General features: G+C 44.4%; 1 long non-coding RNA gene across 2 annotated transcripts; it reads right to left on the bottom strand.

Annotated features, from left to right (window-relative positions):
- Positions 1-310: 310 nt before the first annotated feature.
- LOC128768882 (uncharacterized) lies at positions 311-20,768 on the bottom strand. 2 transcript variants are annotated; one of them, XR_008416296.1, is made up of 4 exons: positions 20,699-20,768; positions 19,133-19,327; positions 15,511-15,583; positions 311-2,711 (listed from the first exon to the last, which is right to left on the bottom strand). It is a non-coding gene; the product is annotated as an uncharacterized LOC128768882 (long non-coding RNA). The 2 variants fall into 2 exon arrangements; XR_008416297.1 differs by lacking the exon at positions 19,133-19,327.
- Positions 20,769-20,953: the final 185 nt, after the last annotated feature.

Genomic DNA, 20,953 nt, shown 5'->3' with positions numbered 1-20,953 from the left:
TGTCATGTTGATATGTTTGCCTTGCTGGGGGTGGTAAAGGGGGGCTGAGAAGGGAACCAGCCCTTGTGGTGGGAAAAAAACATGGACTCTAGTGGAGGAAACATCATCTACCTGCAAAGTAGACTCGTAAAAAACACAGGCGGAGAAACAACCCTCATAAAGTTGCTGTTTTTATTGCTGTTGTTAATGATGGATGAAATAGAGTCGCAGACAAACGCGGCAGCTCTGGATCCCCAGCGCCTCATCCACGAAATGAGCGATCGATATGTTTGACTCCTGCCTGCCACGGCTCCTCAGCAGGGTTCAGAGCACGAGAAGACCCACTGTTGCGCAGCAGGCAGGAGTCCTTCCTCTCCCACTGATCCAGCGGATCACCGGTAGTTGTGGTGTTATTTCTGTTCTTCACGGTTGACTGAGCGCCATAAACATCCGAGGTGACCTTCACATGACCTTGAGCAACAGGTGCAGGTCCTGGTGGTGACTTTTCATCGATAGGCTGTTGAGCTTTGAGCAGAGCACGGTCTTCATCCGGACGCCTCGGAAACTTGCTCTCCCTGAGTGGATGCTGCTTCAGTTCGGATATCATGTTCCCACTGTGGCTACAACTGCATTTGGGCATGAGATGAAGGACACCTGCACTGGTGTCTCTCACTCCACACAATATTAGAGGCACCAATTATCCTCTTCTCTGACAGGAGAAGGAAGACACAGGGGTCCCATGTTCCACGCCAGAGTTATCTTGAGCTGGTTCATGACCTTCTTGTGGTGCTACCTCCCTGCCTCCCTCTGTACCTCACTGTCTTCCCTTGACACAAAATAACATGAGCCAAACTACATTTCCACCTAAAACGCCAGATGAAAATGTATTTATAAATTACAAATACTGTATAATAACACAGTACAATTGTGTTCTGCAGTAAACTGGTTTAGAACTTCAACCTCTAGACCCTCCACCTCTTTGTTCTGGTGAGTTCTGTTCTATTTTCCTCTTCATTCTCTTCTTCTCAGCACTTTCTTCGAACCAGTCATCACTGAGAAGCCTCTGCATATTGTTTAAAACCGTCAACTGTTGCAGTACATTTTGGGACCTGTGGTATGTCTGGATCAGTGTGCTGCATTATTTGGCCTGAACGTGTGTCGTGGCTGTAAAGACAGAAGGAGGTGTTGCATGCATGGCGCTTCTGGGAGCAAAAACATGGCGGCAGTGCAGAGCATTTCACCACCAAACAAAAATGGAGGGATGCCAATTTAGCCTAAAAATGCAGGAATAAGAAATGTGTTCTGTTACGACATTATGCGGTATAAAGTATACTTTATATTTTGGCGCCTCATATTCTGTCTGATCCCAAACCTTTCGCTGGTCCTACTGGCTCTGCTCCACGTGTTTTGCTGGGAGCCAAACTCTTTATCTACTCATCCTTTTGAAGGTAGTGTCTGATCTTTTTGAGTTTTTCCTGAGCACATCCAAAATGGAGCTGATCCAGAATCAGGCCTTGTGGCGACTTTTTATTTCAGTTTATATATATCAGCTTGTTGACATATTATATACATGTTAAGAGGCCTAATTATCTGGTTGGCAAGGCCACGCTGGGACAAAAATAACTCTTTATCTGAACTCTGGAGTCAGTCGTGCCTATAAGGAAACACCACTGAGAAGCTTCATTCCGCTGTGCTCTGTAACAACTCTCACTTCCTGTTTCAGGCTCTGCCACTGTCACCTGGAGCTGGACTCTCCTGATGCAGACAAACAATGGTTGTGTATTAGAGTGTTTAATGTCCAGGTTGACCAGGTCTTCAGCAGCGACCCAGGAATTGCTGTTTCTCACCTCAGGCTCCTTCATTCCTGGTGGCTGCTGGTGCACTGACCGTAACGCGGGATGAATTGTTGCTTATTCAGTAGACAAATCTGAAGCGGTTCATGTCACTTCAGGGACTCTGTGTGGTCAGTTTCTCTTGAAAACAGTTCTGTGACATCTCAAAAAACAATTCATATTCTTCGATCCGAAACATTTTTGGTTAAAGTGGGTCTTTATCTCAGCTCATCCAGTTCCAGGTGGTGTCTTGCAACGATTGAAAAAATCACGCTGAATGGACATCAGTCATGTTCCACCGTCACAAAAAGCCGACAGTATGTATCAGCTTTCACACTCAAAATATATTCTAGAATGTTGTCTGATGATTCATCCTCAAAGTTTCTCATCATATTTAAATGTTATTGATGCACATTTGTAAAATATTTCCTTTAAAAAGAGTTTGATTTTTGCTATTAAATTTGCATTTAATTGAATTCATTTTTGGATAAAGAACATCTAATATTGCGCTAATGTTAATACAGACTTTTTCGACAACCTTTATACGTTTAAAAAGAAGAAAAATTGAATTTTAAAAAATTCAGTCCTCATTTTCCTCGGGACTGCCACCCAATATGCGGCAGATATTCATCTACATGTAAGCAGAAAAAAGCTGACTCAGCAATGTATTGATACAAAATGTGTTTTGTGATTTGAAATATTACTGGTGAGACCACCTTTATTTACGGTCAGGACTGCATGAGGTCATCTTTCTTTCTGAAGAGTCTTCAACCTTGCAAGGCGTCCTGTCAAACAGGGGGCGTGTCTGCTCCGCTCCAATCAGCTGGCGGAGCCAGATGGAGGCGGCGATGTGTAGTGCACAGATGTGGAGGCAGTTTGTCTGTGGAGCAGGTTCACCACCTGGACAGAGGAAGGCGGTTCATCAGCGCAGACCAATGTCAAACATGAGCAGCAGCGAAGCCTGGGGTCTTGGTGACTACGGTCACAAAACAAACACGCTGAACTCAGAAGACTGTGGAAATGACGCTGCAGGTTTTCACCTTTGTCACTCTGGAAATACTGAGATACTGATTTTATTTTGTTGTCCTAAAATATCCCTTCAATGTTAGAACATTGATAGAACGATGGATATACGCTAAACGTAACTTCAATAAAAACAAAACAAACACATTCATCTGAAGTAGCAGCACAACAGGCGAAGTGCTTCCTCCTCATCTGTCCTGGTTTCCATTCCCTCCCACCCGCTGCACGCCAGCACTTGTGCCATGTGGTCCACACACAGAGGCCCTAGCCTGGCGCGAGCGGTGCCTGAGGAGCCCCCCAGGTGCTCCTTCTCTCCTGCTTTAGGGAGGCGTGTTGCTGTGTGCAGCGTTGTCTGATGAACATGACTCATCGCTGGGTCAGAGCTACTCAGCGTAATGAAGTGTGCATGTCGGAGAGTGCGCGAGCACCAGACCGCGCCCAGATGTTGCTTTCAATTTGATCACCGCTGGAGCATTAGCCACATTCCCGCGTAATCTCCCACATGCACCTTCTTCTCCTCCATCAACGATATCAGGAGTTAATCACGTCGCCCTAATTAAAACCCACCCACCCGCCGCTGCTGTCATTAGATTGAGTTTAGCCTCTGACCTGCGCCGCGGCTCCTCAGAATGTGGTAGGACTTAATCCTGACTGACCCTGGGACCGCTGCCCTCCCCGGGCCTCATCATCAGGCTAATACGTTAGCCGTAGCTACACAGCTGGACACACCAGGCCCTGGTGCATCGGGGGTCATCTGCAGCACCTGTAGCCCAGCGCCACCTCCATATCACCAACTGTTGGTCGGACTCGGGAATATCAACAACAGCTTTTCGGTGTAATACAAGTAACATCCAACTTACGACCAGGATCGGTTTCGACCAACCGGAAGTCAGGTTGGATGTAGGTGGAATGCCGCGACGCGAGGGTTATAGTTACTACAGTAGTGGTAGATCACTGTGTGAGAGTGAGATGCTGGGATACTGTGCTGCCGTAACTGTGGTACGTGATGATGCCGGGCTGCTACGTGCAGCGGTGCCAGACATTGAATAAAAACAAAATCTGCTGGCGGTGGTCATAAGTACGGGTGGACGTAGGTCGAGCAGGTCGTAAGTCAGATGTTACTTGTAATCTGAAAATCAGGTACCAGTTTCACTGGCGATGGGATGGAGTGCATGCATGGCGCTTCTGGGAGCAAAAACATGGCGGCAGTGCAGAGCATTTCACCACCAAACAAAAATGGAGGGATGCCAATTTAGCCTAAAAATGCAGGAATAAGAAATGTGTTCTGTTACGACATTATGCGGTATAAAGTATACTTTATATTTTGGCGCCTCATATTCTGTCTGATCCCAAACCTTTCGCTGGTCCTACTGGCTCTGCTCCACGTGTTTTGCTGGGAGCCAAACTCTTTATCTACTCATCCTTTTGAAGGTAGTGTCTGATCTTTTTGAGTTTTTCCTGAGCACATCCAAAATGGAGCTGATCCAGAATCAGGCCTTGTGGCGACTTTTTATTTCAGTTTATATATATCAGCTTGTTGACATATTATATACAATATTCCAACAACAATAACACATGAATAAGATGTGAGTTTGTTATTACAGTATTATTACTTGACAATAGAGCACTCAGTTTCAGGGTCGGGGGGGGGAGGGGTGTTACGTCCTTGCTGTTAACCTTTGCCCTCACTAGAGCAACTTTGCTTTGGCAGGAATGTCTCCCTGGTTGCGTCACTGTCCATCTCTCACCTTGCTCCGCTGCGGATGTAACTGACCCCTGTGTTAGCGGCGGAGCGCGTCTGCTGCAGTTAAAATGGAGATGTGACAATCCCCCGGGCCCGGCCAAGGATAAGCTTCACTCATGTGTGCATGTGTGTGCAGTCGCGCTGCAGCCCCCCCCCCCACCCCACTGTGTGCTGGCATGGATAACCTTGGGAGCTTGCGTTCCTCTAAGCATCATGGGATAGCTCAGAGGGAATCAGCCAATCAGCCTTCAGGATCAAGCCCAGTCGTCAGATGACCCTGGAGACTACCTTGCGACCACTACACCCCCCCATCGTGTTACTCACCACACATGTGTGCACATGCACACAAGGACAGACAGACACGCCGTACTGTATATAAAAATACACCCCGGACGATGGAAGTCGCCAGCTACTGACGTGCTGGTGCTAAAATTAGCTTCTCCGCGGGTCCGCTCGCGAGGGAGGATGAGGAGAAGATAGAGGAGGAAGAGTGGAGTCAGCACGAGTGGGAGAGGTGAAGAGGCAGGGTGGGAGGAAGTGAAGCTTGCAGAGATGGGGTGACATACCAGTGAAGGGAGTGCAAAGCTACAAGTCGAGCTGCTTCAAGTGCAGCTTAGTAATCCGGGCGACGGCGTCCGTCAAGATGCGGAGTTTTGCAAGTTAGAATGAGAAATGAGATTCTGGGCGTTATGTAACAAGCCTGTGAAATGAGTCAACCACGCTCGATGGCGGCGTGTTTGTAATGAACGACAGGATAGTCAGGTGAGGAAAGTGGGGCTGTGGACGCTTGGCCTTGTCAGTGTCGCTGCACCAGCACCAAGTCGGCGCTGCTGCGGAGCACCGAGGTGATGAATGTGTGCTGCAGCAGGGAGCGAGGGAACAGCAGCTGTTGAGTTCAGTACGCTATAAGATTGTTTTTAAATATACGCTCCTGTGAGTGTGAGATATAGAACCTTTAATAAAGGTGCCTCAACTGAATCGGGCGCCTCCTTTTATAAAGACACGACCGCGGTCCACTTCCTTCAAAGAGGTCGGCGATGCGCGAGAGAACCCCCTACTCTTCCCTCCACTTCATCCTAGGGAAGGGCGATATGGACTAAAAAAGTTATCACGATAAATACATTTTCATTCTATTCCATGTGTTGGACACACTACAGTCTCTCTTGAAGCCGTTTTCGTGGAGTTTGTCTCCAACATCATTATTTGTCTATGTTTAAATATAATAGTTAACTAAGTGTAGAGATGAGAAATTCAATGTTTCACGTCTCTGGTAGAAGCCGCTCGTGTCTGACAGACTGTTCTGCAAGCTTTATTTAGGGGTTAAATTGTGCCGTCTGTCTGCTGTGTCTCATGTCTGTTAACAGTTGACTTTACCTATGGACACATTTCCTCGATGTTATTGAAGAAATATTCGAAATCATGTGAATAAATGATCACTTAGTCATTTTCTATTTTCTCAAAATCATTATACAAACTGTCAGTCCTTTTCACAATTCACTCTCCTAAAGTGGTTGTTTTTCTTTGCCTTATTGAAGATTTCACTAATACTTTGAACGCTTTAGAATTTGTTGATGGTCCCTAACTGATGCTGGGTCGTACCATTGCCGCTGCCTGAGAGAGTGTGTCCGTGATCAGTGAACCTGAATGGGGACGCGGAAGAGAACGCCGCCACCAATACCGGATAATATCCAACTATTTTCACCAGGGTGTTTTGCCGAGGCGCCAGCGCACCAGGACATGTGTTGCATGTGTTGATGTGCACCAAGGCAGATGACCGCGTCAGAGAACTTATGAGGACCACTCCATTTAATAAAATAAACACGGATCCAGAGACACAGAGTCGTGGGATGCAGAATTGTCATGTGGAGATTGTGTTTGGAGGTATATCGTGTACGGTAAGTTATCACCCATCCCTACTTCACCAGAAAAAAAATCCCCTCCAGTGAAGAATGTGTCCACTACTAGGTGCAGCTGAAGGTCACACACAGACCTGACCGTCATCTGTCAGACACTCCAGCCAGCAAACCCCCAGACGACTGCGCCTCGATTTTCAAAATTCCACTGTCCATTTGAGCAGAGCCAGACCTTTGATGTCTAGATTTTAGTTATCAAACTTGACCTTTTATATTCCAACAGAAAGCACATGAAGTCCCTCAGTGGAACTAAGGATGAGGCCTGTTACTCCTGCTGGGATGAATTCATGAGTCAGCACTCTTTTGAAACAGGGAGGAAGAGTGTTTGCGGTTGTCACGGCGACCTGACCAATCCCAAGAGTCCTGACTGACCACTACGACTGCCAACGTCCCCCAGCTCATATCATCTCACTCAGTGTCATCTCCTGTCGTGTCGGTGACACTTGCTGTTGTCCAGACTGTGAGTGCTGCCACCAAACCAAACAGTGAAACTGTCACTTACAAATGATGCAGCACAGCTGTATCCTACACAATGTTGACGGTTGTTTGTGCTCCTCTCTCTTATTTCCAACGTCCATATGTTATGTTATGAGGAATGAAGAAGCATTGCATAGACACTTTTTGCAGCCTTGATCTGAGGCCATGGTTCTCATATGGGCACATATCGGTCTCTGGGTTGAATGTAGTATCATATCAGGGCAGCTGGACAATAGTTTTATCTGGAAGTTGAATCGTAGAGGGATGAAATAAACTGGTTCTGACCAATGTTAGAGGTGAGGAGACCTGCTTCTTCTGACTGGTCACCATTCTGAAGAAAGGAAGGTGGAATCCCTTTAATCTGCTTGTCTTTAGTTCCTAACATGTCACAGTTTGTATATCAAACATCATCACGCAAAGGAGTGAACAGGGAAATGTGCCTCATTTTTCTGTTTTCAGAGGCTAACGTGAGCATGAAGCGTCTCTGTGGTCTTTCCCATCGAAGCACCTGCTTTTGGAGCGATTCCCTCCCAGCTTCATTCACAGTTTCCAGACATTTATAATCACTGATTTCTGGGAAAAACAAAGAAAAAACAAACATGACATCAACACACAGAGGAGGTGCTCTTGTCTGACTTATACTTCGAACTTAGTTTGGAATGAAACTTGAAGTCGATGACATGTATTAAAAGCGCTTGCATGCCATTTGAAATCACTTGTGTCATTTGACCCCAAAGTGCGACTTCACACTGTCTATTTGTGACTTGAAATGTTCAGAAACTAGGGGGTGTTTTTTCCATTTAAATATGAAGACCTCATTCCAGCCATGTCCCCGACCTTGTTTTTGTCAATGTAGTCAGAAGCAAGTGGAGAAAAGACAAAAATAAATGCACTTTATCATGAAGAAATCTTTGAAATCTGAATGATAATGACGCCTGAAAGTGCCGTAGTTCCAGACTAGAGGACACATCTGGATCAATGGAAGAGCGATTCATGTTTCCAGGACAACTTCCTGTCTTCATTACCTATGAAAGTCTGAGGAAGCTTTTCCTTGTCTCATAACCGAGCAATATATCCAGCAACTTAACAAAATAGCCTTCTTAAGTTGTTCATTGACACATGGATTCACCCATTGGTAAAAGCGCACTCTTATAACTGAAGCAGAAAAAAAATGAAGGCGGAAGTCTTCCGAGATTCATTTTCCCACGTAAGGAAGTCAAACTGTGAGACGAAACCAAATGGGTGTTTTTATAGCGCCTATTAATCTTCTGAGATCGTGAGGAGAGCTGCAGGTCCAAACGTGCGGCAGTTGGCGGAGTGAGAATGGGAGGATGTGGGCAGAGGGGCGGAGCCATAATTCATACAGCACTATGGTTAGCACGGCGCTAAGTTGGCGCTTCATCACACTGACTCATTCAGCACAACAGTTGCAGGCCTCCAGTCAAACACACACTGCAGGCAGCCACTTGGTGCACGCACGTATCTGCGAATCCACACAGGAAATCAGCACGAACACACAATCTGGTGCCGTCCTGGTGCCTCACACACACACCCACACTCTCTCTGGAGCGAAGGCAGCGGCCTGCCCTCACTTCATCATCTGTAGCAGAATGAGGCCACACATGGCGTCACATCTGCAGACTGCTGACTCCACAGCCCTGGTACACCTTACTTGGCATTCTGCAAGACTATGCATCATTAGGGATTCATCGGTCGCCACGCTGAAATAAACAGAACCAACTCAAGATACGGCAGTAACTTATGTAGCAGCAACATGAGTTCCCCAAACTATCCAGACCCATATTCTCATTGCAGACTCGATGGGAGGTGAGGCTGTTCTAACTCAGTGTGCTGGATATGAGCATGGGCTTCATACAGTGTGGAGGGTTAAACTTGATGTCTAGAGAATAACAATCTTAACAGCAGGTGCAAGAAATGAGCTTGTTTCTAGTCGTATAATATTTGTGACATGAATGTTTGTGCTGCGTAAGTTGTGCCTGTCTGGAGAAGCCAGAAGGTTCACAGACCTTCACGTCACTGTGCTAAGAGGGTTGGAATGAAGAAACTGGACTCAAGCATTTGGGAATGAAATTCCAGAAGTCCAGATCCATCCATCCATCCATCCAACCCAGTCACCCACCCATCCTTCCATTATCCATCCATCAATGCATCCAACCCACTCACCAATCCATCCAAACCACCCATTCACCCACTGAAACCCACACACCCACCCATCCATCCATCATCCTCCAACCCCATCATCCACCTACCCATCCATCCAGCCACCTGTGCACACACAGACCCATCCATCTATTCATCCATCCATCTATCCAAACCACCCACTGAACCCAGCCACTGTCCATCCAATAAACCCAACCACCTATTGTCCATCCATCCATCATCCATCCATCCATCCAGCCACCTGTCCACCCACTCACCCATCCGTCTATCCATCCATTCGTCAGTCCATCAATCTATTGATCAATCCCCCCAACACACCCATCCATCCATTGAATGCTTTTGATGGATGAATAAATACCATATAATATCATCCATCTGCTGAGCATCTATCTTTGACTTGTCAGAGCCTCCAGTGTGGTGACAGGATGGTTAGCAGGGAGCTCCTTCAGAACAGACACACCCACTCAAACACACTCATTTTTCCTTGAGACGACTAGAATTTCACCATTGCTCATCAGAACACAACACTGCACCTGACTAAGGCAATAACACCTTTATTACTGTCAGCCTGTGGCCAACATGAAAGTGTCGTGGCTCTTCGTGTGTGTCAGTCTCCAGTGTGGGTGAAGGTGCTGACATCTATTAAATTAAAGAAGGATTTCAATCTCACGACTTTCCTTTGTTCATCTCTGTGCTACATTATTAGACATTAGACTATCAGCGCCGCTTAGGTCTATTCTTGTTCCTCTCTTTCATACGTTTCAAAGGAAATCTTACGCAACGGCGAGTATGGCGGGCGTCCAAATTAATCTGGACAGGATGACGTGCATGTCTGTCACAGTAGGAAGGAGCGGCGGACAGAGAGGTGGCGTGAGTGAGAACTCTGCTACTGAACTTTAAATCCTCTTAGTGTCCTGGGCTATCTATCTCCCACTCATCTGTCTGCGCTCTGTCTGCCTCTAACTACCCACCTCCTTCGTCCTCCCATCTGTTTGCCCATGATTTTGTTTTTCAGACACCATTTTTAATCCAAGGGTGGTGACATCCAGCAGCCGGAGCACTGGAAATTTGAAGTTGCTACTTAACTTTATCTGCTTTGGACCGTGCAAGTGCCAGTGTGACGTTGGAAACAGGGAAGCTTGTCGTGTTAACCGCTTCACTGCCGGGGCCTGATAGCAAGAACACTGTGTCCTAACATTTGCTGAGTCATTTTACAGTGGAGGTCTTTAGGTTCGAATGATGATAACAGCCCATATTGCACTGCAACAGTTGGCACTCTCACGACAGCCGGAGCTATTAAACCCAAAGGTTTGTGTTCCTGGAATGGTCAGTTACAAATGACTGACCTTCACACTGGATTAAACCCCCCTCCATGACTTGTGTTGGCGCAAATATATTTTTTTTTTACTGAACAAATGGACGGTGGCTCAGGATTATTATCACAGACGGATAATTACACATCACCCTGGGACGCGTTGTGATTTTAATTCAGTGCGATTAGTGAGATGTGATGCAATATTTTGGGCCACTCCGATGTTTTCTTTCCTGACATGCCCTTCTGTTGCACACCGAGGGCACGGACGACTGTTTTCCCACGAGTATCACACGTCGCCCCTGACAGCTCTGAAGCACTTATTCAACACGACAGACCGTTCAGTCCTTCTCAAGTACATCAGCCAAATGTTCTCAGCCCAAATGTGCAGACCACCTCGTGCACCGCTCTGGTTCCTCTCAACCCTGCTTCATGTAAGGTGTATTTCCATTCACTAGTTTTGCTTGTATCCATCAGAGGAATTGAGATTGAAACAATACGACCGTAGTCAATGCGCTACTTCACTTTTGAATCGTTTAGTTATTCAAATTGACTTCTTCAAATATTGGTTGAACTTCTATATTTTCAACTGTCACTTCTCTAAATCCTCACAGCCATCAAGAATCATATTAGCCAGGGTGCCTTTTGTCATTATTTTTATTTTATTGCCTTTTGTTAATGTTTTTTGTTGCTCACACTATTAGACATAAAGTGAAAAATGCATTTCCCTCCTAATATTTTATCTTTACTTCACATTTAGATTGTTTGACCACAGATATTTAGAAGCTACTTATGAACAACCATGTATTTGTTCTTCTTCTTTCTCTTTCGGCTTCTCCCTTCAGGGGTGGCCACAGCAGATCATCCTCCTCCATCTCTCCCTGTCCTCTGCTTCCTCTTCTCTCAAACCTACAAACCTCATGTCCTCCTTCACCACATCCATAAATCTCCTCTTTGGCCTTCCTCTCCACCTTGTATTTGTTTTTACAAGTGCTACAACTAATTTCAAAATCCTCTGTTGTTAAATTAAAAAGCCAATTTTAGCACAAAGCTTTGCCTTTTTTTAGTTTATTCAAAGTATATTCCTTTTTCATTAAAAACTCTTTCATGTTTCATTTATTTTTAACTAAGAAAATTTCTCATCACATTAGTGCTTCTTTGTTTTTCCATCCGTAAATATTACGATGCAAAAACTGACTGTTCATTGAAATTGAAAGCATCAAGACAAACAGTACTAGGTGCCTTTACTTGGAAACACTTCATTATTACGTCAAATATTCCAAATCCAACTGCCCCATTTAAATCCTTTATTTCACACTGAGATGAATGAGCGCTGCGCGTCGATGCTTTTTAATCAAAAGCTCCTATTTATAGTCATTTTAAACAGCGCTGCAGGTATTTCTTTGATGAGAAGCATCTTTCATTTTGCTATTTTCCACCAGCGCCCCTCATTAACGCCTCATTCTGATCTGAGCAAAGCAAATGTCAAATGTCTGACCGCGACCTGGAAGGTCAGCGCCCAGCCAAGAGACTTTATAAGCCCCTTTAAATGTTATATCATGTGCCTCCTCTCTGCCTCGTCCTCCCGCCTCCTCTGCTCTTCTTCATCCTGTGTGTGCTCCATCCCAAGGCCCCCCTGCAAGGTCGTTCCCAAGGACGGCCTGCTCCCAGCATCCCCTGCGTGATTGGCTGGCACGTATTAAAGGGCCAGTTCTCCTGCTGAGCACATGTCATCGTTGCCTTCATTCCTAAATCTGCTTTCAGCGAGACACAGGCCGACTTGGGTCTGGACTAAAGAGCGACAAGAAATCCCTCACGTTCTGAGTCACAACCTCCAGGAGAGGAACCCGCCCCGCCATGTGACACACAAACAGTCGAGCAAACCCGAAAAGCACTGGAGACGCAGCAAGACATCGGAGCCAACATCACGTCTGAGGCCCGGCCATGTAAGCAGCACACAGCCCCTTTGGAGGAGCAGCTGATCTGCTGAAAGCCATTTCCTCCTCATCAGTCGTCAGTTACAAAGCAAACGGAGCGTCGAGCATCAAACATGCGTGACTGCGCTTTGATTCGCACTTCAGGAATGATTTCATTAAGACTCATAATTATCTCCTGGAACGACTTCAGCAACCTCTCCAAACGTCCTTCACGTTTGATTTGGCGCTTGGTTCTGAAAGGAAGATTTGTTTTTCCAGATCTTCAGGGCATTTGTCCCAACTTTCAAACCTCACTTCTGTGTATATAAAAAACGATTCAACAGATCATTCACCCCAAACAAGAGCTGTTTATCTTGTGTTTCGCTTGTAAGTCCTCACTAATCTCATCTATTCAAGAAGCTCTCAAGTGCTCTGCGCTGTTTCTAACACTGACGTATGTCATCAGTCAGTTTTCCAGTGCATTCCTTCAAAGTCTCTTGGAAACTGACATGAACAACATCATTTTTTAAAAGCAGCAATTCTTCTCCTACTGTTAATCACACTGTTAATTCATGTTTTAAAGTCATAAATGAACATTACTGAATAACAGTCAGTTGCTCATGCATCTGTGAGGTGAATCAACTTCTGCTGTATCACTTCCTCTTTGCAATACAGTTCATCCATCATGCAAAACTGCAGCATATTTCTAGTCTTCTGTTTGTTTATCCCTGAAACCAAAGTTACACTGAGTACAGACCGAAAGGCATTTGAATGGGTAGTTACAAAAGACACATATCTCATGGCAAAAACCACTGTTTCAAGTATCTTTGTTTACTCATACTGCTGACACTGTAATAGTGATACACAGTTTGGCATCTCATTTTTCCAAGGCAACACAACACAAATAGAAACCAACTTCCTGGAGATGAGTTGGAAATATTTACTCTGACTGTAGTTTCAGATGTAAAATATACTACATGTACATAGTATATTTTACAGTATATTTTAGTAGTATATAGTACATTATTTTATACAGTATTACAATATCAATTGAAATTATATATATTTTTTTTTTCAGTTTTTTTAAGCAGGTAGCTGCTTTTGTGCATTAATTTTTTGAGCCGGTTATTATTATTATTATTATTATTATTATTATTAGTAGTAGTAGTAGTAGTAGTAGTATTATTGTTATGTTACTATTATTGTTATTATTGTTATGTTATGTTATTGTTATGTTATTGTTATAACTGCATTTCCAAGCCTTTTTTTATGAGTTAACTTAAAGGTTTGCCAGCACAGAGTTATATAATAGAAATACAGTTACAATTTAGGGTTAAAATAGAAGAATCTTTGCCTCTTTGCTTGAAGAACAACACCCACGAAAAGAATCATTCCAAAGTTGAAAACTCAACCGGCACATGAATCTTTTACTGATTCTTTGAATGGAGTGCTAGCCTCCAGTTAGCTTAGCATGCAGCCAGAATCTGCCCAGACGGAACAAAACGGTAAATGGAGTGCAGCTACAAAGCAGTTTTGTCCAGAGCACTTATAGTCTTTCCTTCTCTTCACTCATGCATGCACGCGGAGAGCCTTGAACCCAGGACCCCTGTTCTAATGGGTTTTGTTCGGATTGCATAATAATGCCTTAAATGTCACTTCAAGCTTCGCATTCCGTCGTGTTTGCACTTTTAGCAAGACGTACAGCCTGTTTTTTTGGTGGAAATGTCGCTCATTTCTCCCTCTAAAGAAGCAGGATCCTGGTCTGACATTTTCCTCTGTCGATACCTGAGTTCTGAAACGGAAATAAAATGTCAGACTAATCGCTGTCTTCCTGTTTCAGTGGCGACAGTCTGTTAAGGATTCACTTCCACTGTCCTCCCGAGGGATCACAAGACATTCCTCACTCAGAGTAGCGCACAATGCCACCACCTGCTCAAATGAAATCACCTGAACTAACTGAAGAATGTGCTTCCTTGAAAATGTAAAACCACCATTTTGTTCCATTGCCACAGTGTTTTCCACACCCTTGTGATGAGTCAGAAATATTAAAGATTTGAACTTTGAGTCTGGGGTGTGAATGTTGCAGCTCGTCTGAGTTGGAGTGGTGAGATGAAGAGTCAGGAGGTGATAATGGAGCGGCGTTTTGCTGCAGTGGCGGTGATGCTGAGAGGATCGGGAGGGGGCGAGGGATGGGGGTCAGTGAGTCCGAGGCAGACGGAGAGTCAGTACCAGACGTACACATGGAAGGAGGGATGGATGAAAGATGTGTTCACTTGAGTTCTAAAATGAAACATCAGTTTTCATAATCTTTCCAAGTCCAAGTCATTCATTTAAACAAATGGTTTTTTAGGAGCCTTGTATAATTGCCTTTTTTTATTTCATTTAAAATATCATTGCTCGCCATCAGCTCAATAGGACAGCAGGTGGCAGCAGCTTGCTAGCATGACGCAGCTAAAGCAACCAGAAAATTGCTGCAGCTCTATCAAGTTGACTTAAAAAAGATAAAATATTATTCTTTTTGCAAACAATAAAAAACACATTTGTGGAGTGTATCATTTTGTATCACTAAATTTTCACATTTCCAAGTATGTTTGTAAAGGCATCCTAAGTTACTTGCGTTTCCTCTCATTGAACTTCTCTGTCATTAAATAGTGTTTTATTTCTCACTCACTTTCCTACTCACTTTTTCTACTTGCTTCAATTTTTTATTTTCATTTCCTTTTTCCCCTCCTAATAACAAGAGTTTTATCAGCTCATTTCCCATTTTCTACTTTACTGGTGCTAGGTTCCTCATTACATTCTCAATAGGAGGAGAAAAAACACACCACATTCTACAGCAGGTGTTTAGGGTGTATCACCTCGTGACTCAGGGTGGCAGGAAGTTTGTCTCCTCATAGCACTGAATGTGATTTCACATGGGTCCGCATTCCTCAGCTCTGACTCTCCTCCTTATCACGTTTCTGCTTCCATAACGCCCTTCCCTCCTCCATTGACAAGTCCTTCTGTCACTCAAAGGCCCCAGAGGAATTTTCCACAAGCGCCCCCCCAACCCCCCTCAGCCCTCCTCTACATCATCCACTCCACCGTCCTCTCTCTCCACGCATCACTTCTGCCATCCATCCGTCAGTCTTACCATCATCTGTGATCCTGGGCCCTTCCTTCTCACGTCTTATTCTTTTTTTACCTCCTGCGTTCCGTTCTGGACTCTGTGAGTGGAAGGCAGATTATAAAACAAGATTAGCAGGGAACACCTTTATACAGTGGCATGCACACACTGCCCTAATAGAGAATCCACTTGGTCGGCTAAAGTTACTGTTATCGCTCATTCATTGCGTTCTATATTTAAACTGTAGCTGCCCATTAAATGCTTCTTTCTGTTTCACACCAGGGAAGCGTTTCACTCCAAAAGTGATCACTGGATAATTCACGCCTCTGAGTTGCCTCCTGTTTCCACTCAGTGTTGGTCGACACGTGTCCTGGGATGGACCTGTGACCTGTCCAGGGTTTACCTCACACCTCGACCTAGGTACCGGGATTACACTTGGAATACCATGAGGGTTAAATTTAACCGTTTTTTCCATTACATGACGGTTAAAAATAAATGACTAAAGATACCAAGATTGCACAGGTACAAGTGCAGCAGAACCTATGTCAAGATTTCTAAAGAATCCCAAAGAACTATTAACCAAACCAGTTTTAAATTTAGTTTTAAAGCATTAGATTGAAATTCAGATTCAACCATTCTAGCCACGTACATGGGTCGGTTTGTAATGTAACCAGTGGTGTATATTATGAAGAGGTCAACATAAAAATAGGTGAAAATCTGTGTTTGGGAAAGGATAAAAGGGGCAGAAATAAAAAGATGGATTCTTCATTCTGCTCCTCTCTAGTCCCATCATGGACAAGCATCGCGGTGACTGTGAATGTGCGATGCTGGGTTGGAAGAAAACAAATCTTGCCTCTTCTCTTATCACTGAAGGGATGATGCAGCGATCTGAAGAGTGACTGAGTCTCACTCGAGCGTAATTAGTTTTTGTACAATAATAATAATAATAATAATAATAATAATAATTGTTGCTGTTGTTGTGACGACTACTACTACTACTACTACTACTACTAATAATAATAATAATAATAATAATAATAATAATAAATTCATTATTTCGAACTTCAACACCTGTGATTTATAAAAATAACATTTTCGATTCATTATTATATCTTCCAATAGACATAACTATTGTTTAGTTTTTATAATCCCACAAACATAATTTTGTTTTACTTCAAACAAACGCACTACTTAAGTAAAGATGAAGTTTAAGCGATAAATTATAAATAGAAACTGAAGCAAATCAAACAGGAAACAAGGTGTGAGATGAAAAATACTGTGTTAACTTGACTAAAACTCTTCTGGGAACATGACAGTTAAGTCCACAACCTGCCTGTATGAACTGTACTGACGATGGCTGGTTCCACTCTATAGTTTGAACTCAGCAGCCTTCACTGGGAACTGGACGAGCCAGCTGTAAGTCGAGCAGCTCACGAGTTTCATCACAAAAATTGTAAAGTCGCAGACCTTCAGTTGTATTTTCACCATGTATTTTTACCCAAAAATATCTGCTACTTCCCTTTTTCGGATGCAAAGAGACGTCCTGTTGTCTGGACGTACAGTATTTATAGAGCCCCTTAACCTCCCCACTCTATTCTGAGTCATGCGGTGCATATTTTCCTAAATCCCTCCCTGGTGGCCGGTGACATGACATTCAGCGCCCATCTGCAGCCCTGACTCACGGAGTCCAGTGGCACGTCACACTTCAGAAGGTTCCGATCGCTCTATGACACACACTGGCGCGACGCGTCCCCTCTGAACTGTGTGTGCAGTGATGAATCAAAAACCAAAATAATCCCCTTTATGCTCAAATTCATTCAGCCTTATTATCTTTCTTTCATCCCCTTGTCTTTCTTTCCACTACATCCCTCCCAGGCCATCCTTCGATTTCTGACTCAGCAGAATCACTCAGCGACAAGGTCATCTGACTGCTGTTGCTGTGGAAACGGAGAATTTGGGGGGGATTTTCTGTCCCTCCTCTGACTTGTACCGCAAAGAGGATGAGAGCACAGCGGTATTAAGGAGGTGGGAGGGAGGAAGGAGCGGGGAGGTAAAGGTTAAGAAAATATTGATCCCTCACTGGTAGCCATTTTGGTAGCAATTAAATGGAAATGTTACATTGTGACAAAGTACGGCATGAGGATGGCAGTGTGAGGCAACTGCATTTAGGGTTAGACACACACCATCTTTGATCACAGAAGCGCTTTGTTTATTTGACTAAATCCTCCAGTCAAATACAGTGAGGTGCCATGGTGTTTCGTCAATGCAAGAGTGTGGAGGCACGCTCCTCTGCAGAGCCTGGGTTTGGTTAAGGTTAGGGTCGGACTGTTCTTTTAAATGTGGGTATCAAATGAAGCTGAAGAATCAAATAGAACGGATGGACCGATGCGGCTATGAGGGAAGCTAGGAGAGTCTGGCCCATCCTGCTGGTGACATCATCAAGACATGCTACAACAGCAGCAGTTCCTTGAGAACCTTTTATGGCTATACAAATACGTGTCATCTGCATCGCAATGGACAGACCTAATACAGAACCTTGCAGAACGCCAGTTAGATTTGGTTGGGAGGATGAACAGAAGCCCCGTCCGGTGACCGGAGATATGACTTGAACTAGCTTAGAGCAGTGTCTTTGATTCCCACTATCATCCACCCGAGTCTCTTCACTAACCACATTTGTTGGTTGTCTTCTTCTTTCCCTTGGTTCTTCCATCTCTAATCCAAAGCCCCCTCAGATACAGTCACTCCTGAGATCAATGCCAATGACATACCGAGTATCTTCAACTCCACGTCGGAATATTGATGCACACTTTACAGTTGCAGCAACTCAGTCAACCTCAGCGGTGACCGTCACCACATCACTCTGCCTCAGAGAGCAGACAGGAATTCTGAATTGCACTTATCACTTTTGTTCCCAGAATCATTGGCTCAAACCTCAAGTCTCAGGATGGCTGACACTGTCTGCAAACCAAATGGCAAGGCTTCGATGAACCCTCATGTCGACTTAAAGTGGTCATAGCTGACTTAAGTAACAAATGAAAACAAAAAAAGAACCTGTAAGTCAATGAATCCTTACAAGTAAAAATAAAATATCACACTACAAGAGACAAAATAATAATAATAATTTTTTAAAAAACACGTTGATGTTGAAACCCTACTGAAAATCAGGGGGCAGATCAGGGGTCCTTCACGTCCACCCAAGATCCCTTCACTGGGATCTAGACTGTTTCCAAATTGATTGGCCTTGTGTTTCACTCCAATCATTTCATGAGTGACCTCTTGAGTTTCGGTTTATCAAGCCGTCTTCAGCTTTTTCCTGCCACTTTTATCATCATGCTTAAATACGACCATAAATATGAGCCATAATAATCTCAGTGAGGGAGTCGGGGACTGAGAACTTGAAAATGAACGAATAATCTTGACCTTTATTGTCACTGTGACTCTGTAGATTAAAGCTTCGAGATGTATTTTTGAATAAAATAGGCTGTTTGCTTTTCATTTACAACCTGCTTGTTCAACAATAGCTGATCCAAAATGTCTATCATATCAACAGGCTCATCTTGCTGACTCATCAGTAAATGAACCTGTTATTTGCAGAAGTTTAAACGGCAGGATTGTCTGATGTATACGTTGTTAATGAATGTCCTCTGACCTCGAGCCAGCTCTGCGCCGCTCTCAAGAGTGGTCATGGTCTGGGCAGGGAGCGAGGAAGTCAGTGAGGCGTAGCTTCAATCTGCTTCAGGGACAGTCACAGCTTGCAGCCTTCCCTTGCAAACAGGCCTCGGCTTTACTGCCTGCATGGACGCTCGAGTGAGACTCAGTCACTCTTCAGATCGCTGCATCATCCCTTCAGTGATAAGAGAAGAGGCAAGATTTGTTTTCTTCCAACACAACATCGCACATTCGCAGTCACCGCGATGCTTGTCCATGATGGGACTAGAGAGGAGCAGAATGAAGAATCCATCCTTTTATTTCTGCCCCTTTTATCCTTTCCCAGATTTTCACCTGTTTTTATGTTGCCCTCTTCATGTTTTAAGGAAATGAAGGAAAAGAGCATTCACAGATGCTTTTACACATTCATTTAACTGCTCTTGCATCGTAATAATCGATTGCATCACAGTCAAAATCTTGTTCTCCAGACTTGACTCCATATTTAAAATGTCCTCCTCCCTCACTCCACCCTGCAACAATGGTTGAAGTCTGCTCCACAGTCCTCTCCACTTCATTCTCTTCAAGGAACTGAACTAAGTCCAACCCTGACAACAGAATTGTTTGATCTTCCTAGTGTCTTTAATATATATCTTTTTTCAGTTAAATTCAAGCGTATTTCATTCCCATTCATTCTCATTTACTCTTCTCAGGCCCTCCATCTGGGCAGAGTCACCCTCACTCTGAGTTTCACATGTCCATCCCTCAAGTTCCTTCAATGAATCCTTCAACGAATTGCTCGAAGAGGTAAACTCACAGTTCAAATCGATTTTCCTCATGATTTCTGACTACATTTCCACCCTCTGTTTGTGCTATACATCTCAGTTCAATCCTTCGTTTCAACGAGCTGCCGTTCAGGAGCTGTACTGCCAGCTGCCATCTTGTTTGGTGCCCTTGTTATGATGGGCTGTCATGGCAAGGCATTAGTGATATACACATCCCTTCTATTTCCTGTATCTGCCTCTGTGCAGCCACTGATTCTGTGAGCCTGGACGAGATAAAAACACAAATTCCGCCTGCTGATGTTCCTCCCCTTTCTGTCACAGGGAGTTTAAGAATGCGGTTCCTTTCATGCGACCAGTTCACGTCTGTCGCCGACTACTTTACGGACACAAATGAAAACACCTGCATGAACCATCCTGCAGATCCTGCTGCAATAGACTGTCAGCTCAAAATGCAAATCTATACACAGCGGGATGTGCTGACTATGCACTGTCATAGGAGGACCTGCGCACACAAAAAGGGCAGCACATTTAATGTCAAATACACTGATAAAATGACATATAATATGAGTTTTTTTTTCATATCACTTCCAGACAAACGACCTGATACTGCATGTGTGCGTGTCACTTGTGGAGAAAACATGGCTGTGCGCGACATGCTCATGAAACACGACCACTGAGACGCATGTGGGTGCTTGTTTGACTACATGCACACAAGCTATATAGTCTAGTTACATGGACACATTACACGAACAGAACAAACACAAGCACGACAGCTAGAATCTAACCTTGTGCGTCCATTCAATGCACACATTTCATCTGAGAGAAGCGCGACGCTAGTAGCTGCCAGAACCTCGGAATTCTGCAGTAAAGCGGGAGGGGCAAACTCTGCTTCCTATTGGCGCGTGCGGGCGTAGCGAGGGGCCCGATTGGTCCGCCTTGCGGCGGCGATGAGACGCTCCGAGCGCTGATTGGCCGGGTGGCCGTGCAGAGGGGGCGGGGCGGAGCGCGTCTCAGCCACTTCCTCGAGGCGGCGCTTCTTC

Source organism: Synchiropus splendidus, chromosome 12 (assembly GCF_027744825.2).
Source record: "Synchiropus splendidus isolate RoL2022-P1 chromosome 12, RoL_Sspl_1.0, whole genome shotgun sequence".
NCBI lineage: Eukaryota > Metazoa > Chordata > Actinopteri > Syngnathiformes > Callionymidae > Synchiropus > Synchiropus splendidus.
Note: the sequence above shows the minus strand (reverse complement) of the source record. Positions and strands in the feature narration are given on the sequence as shown.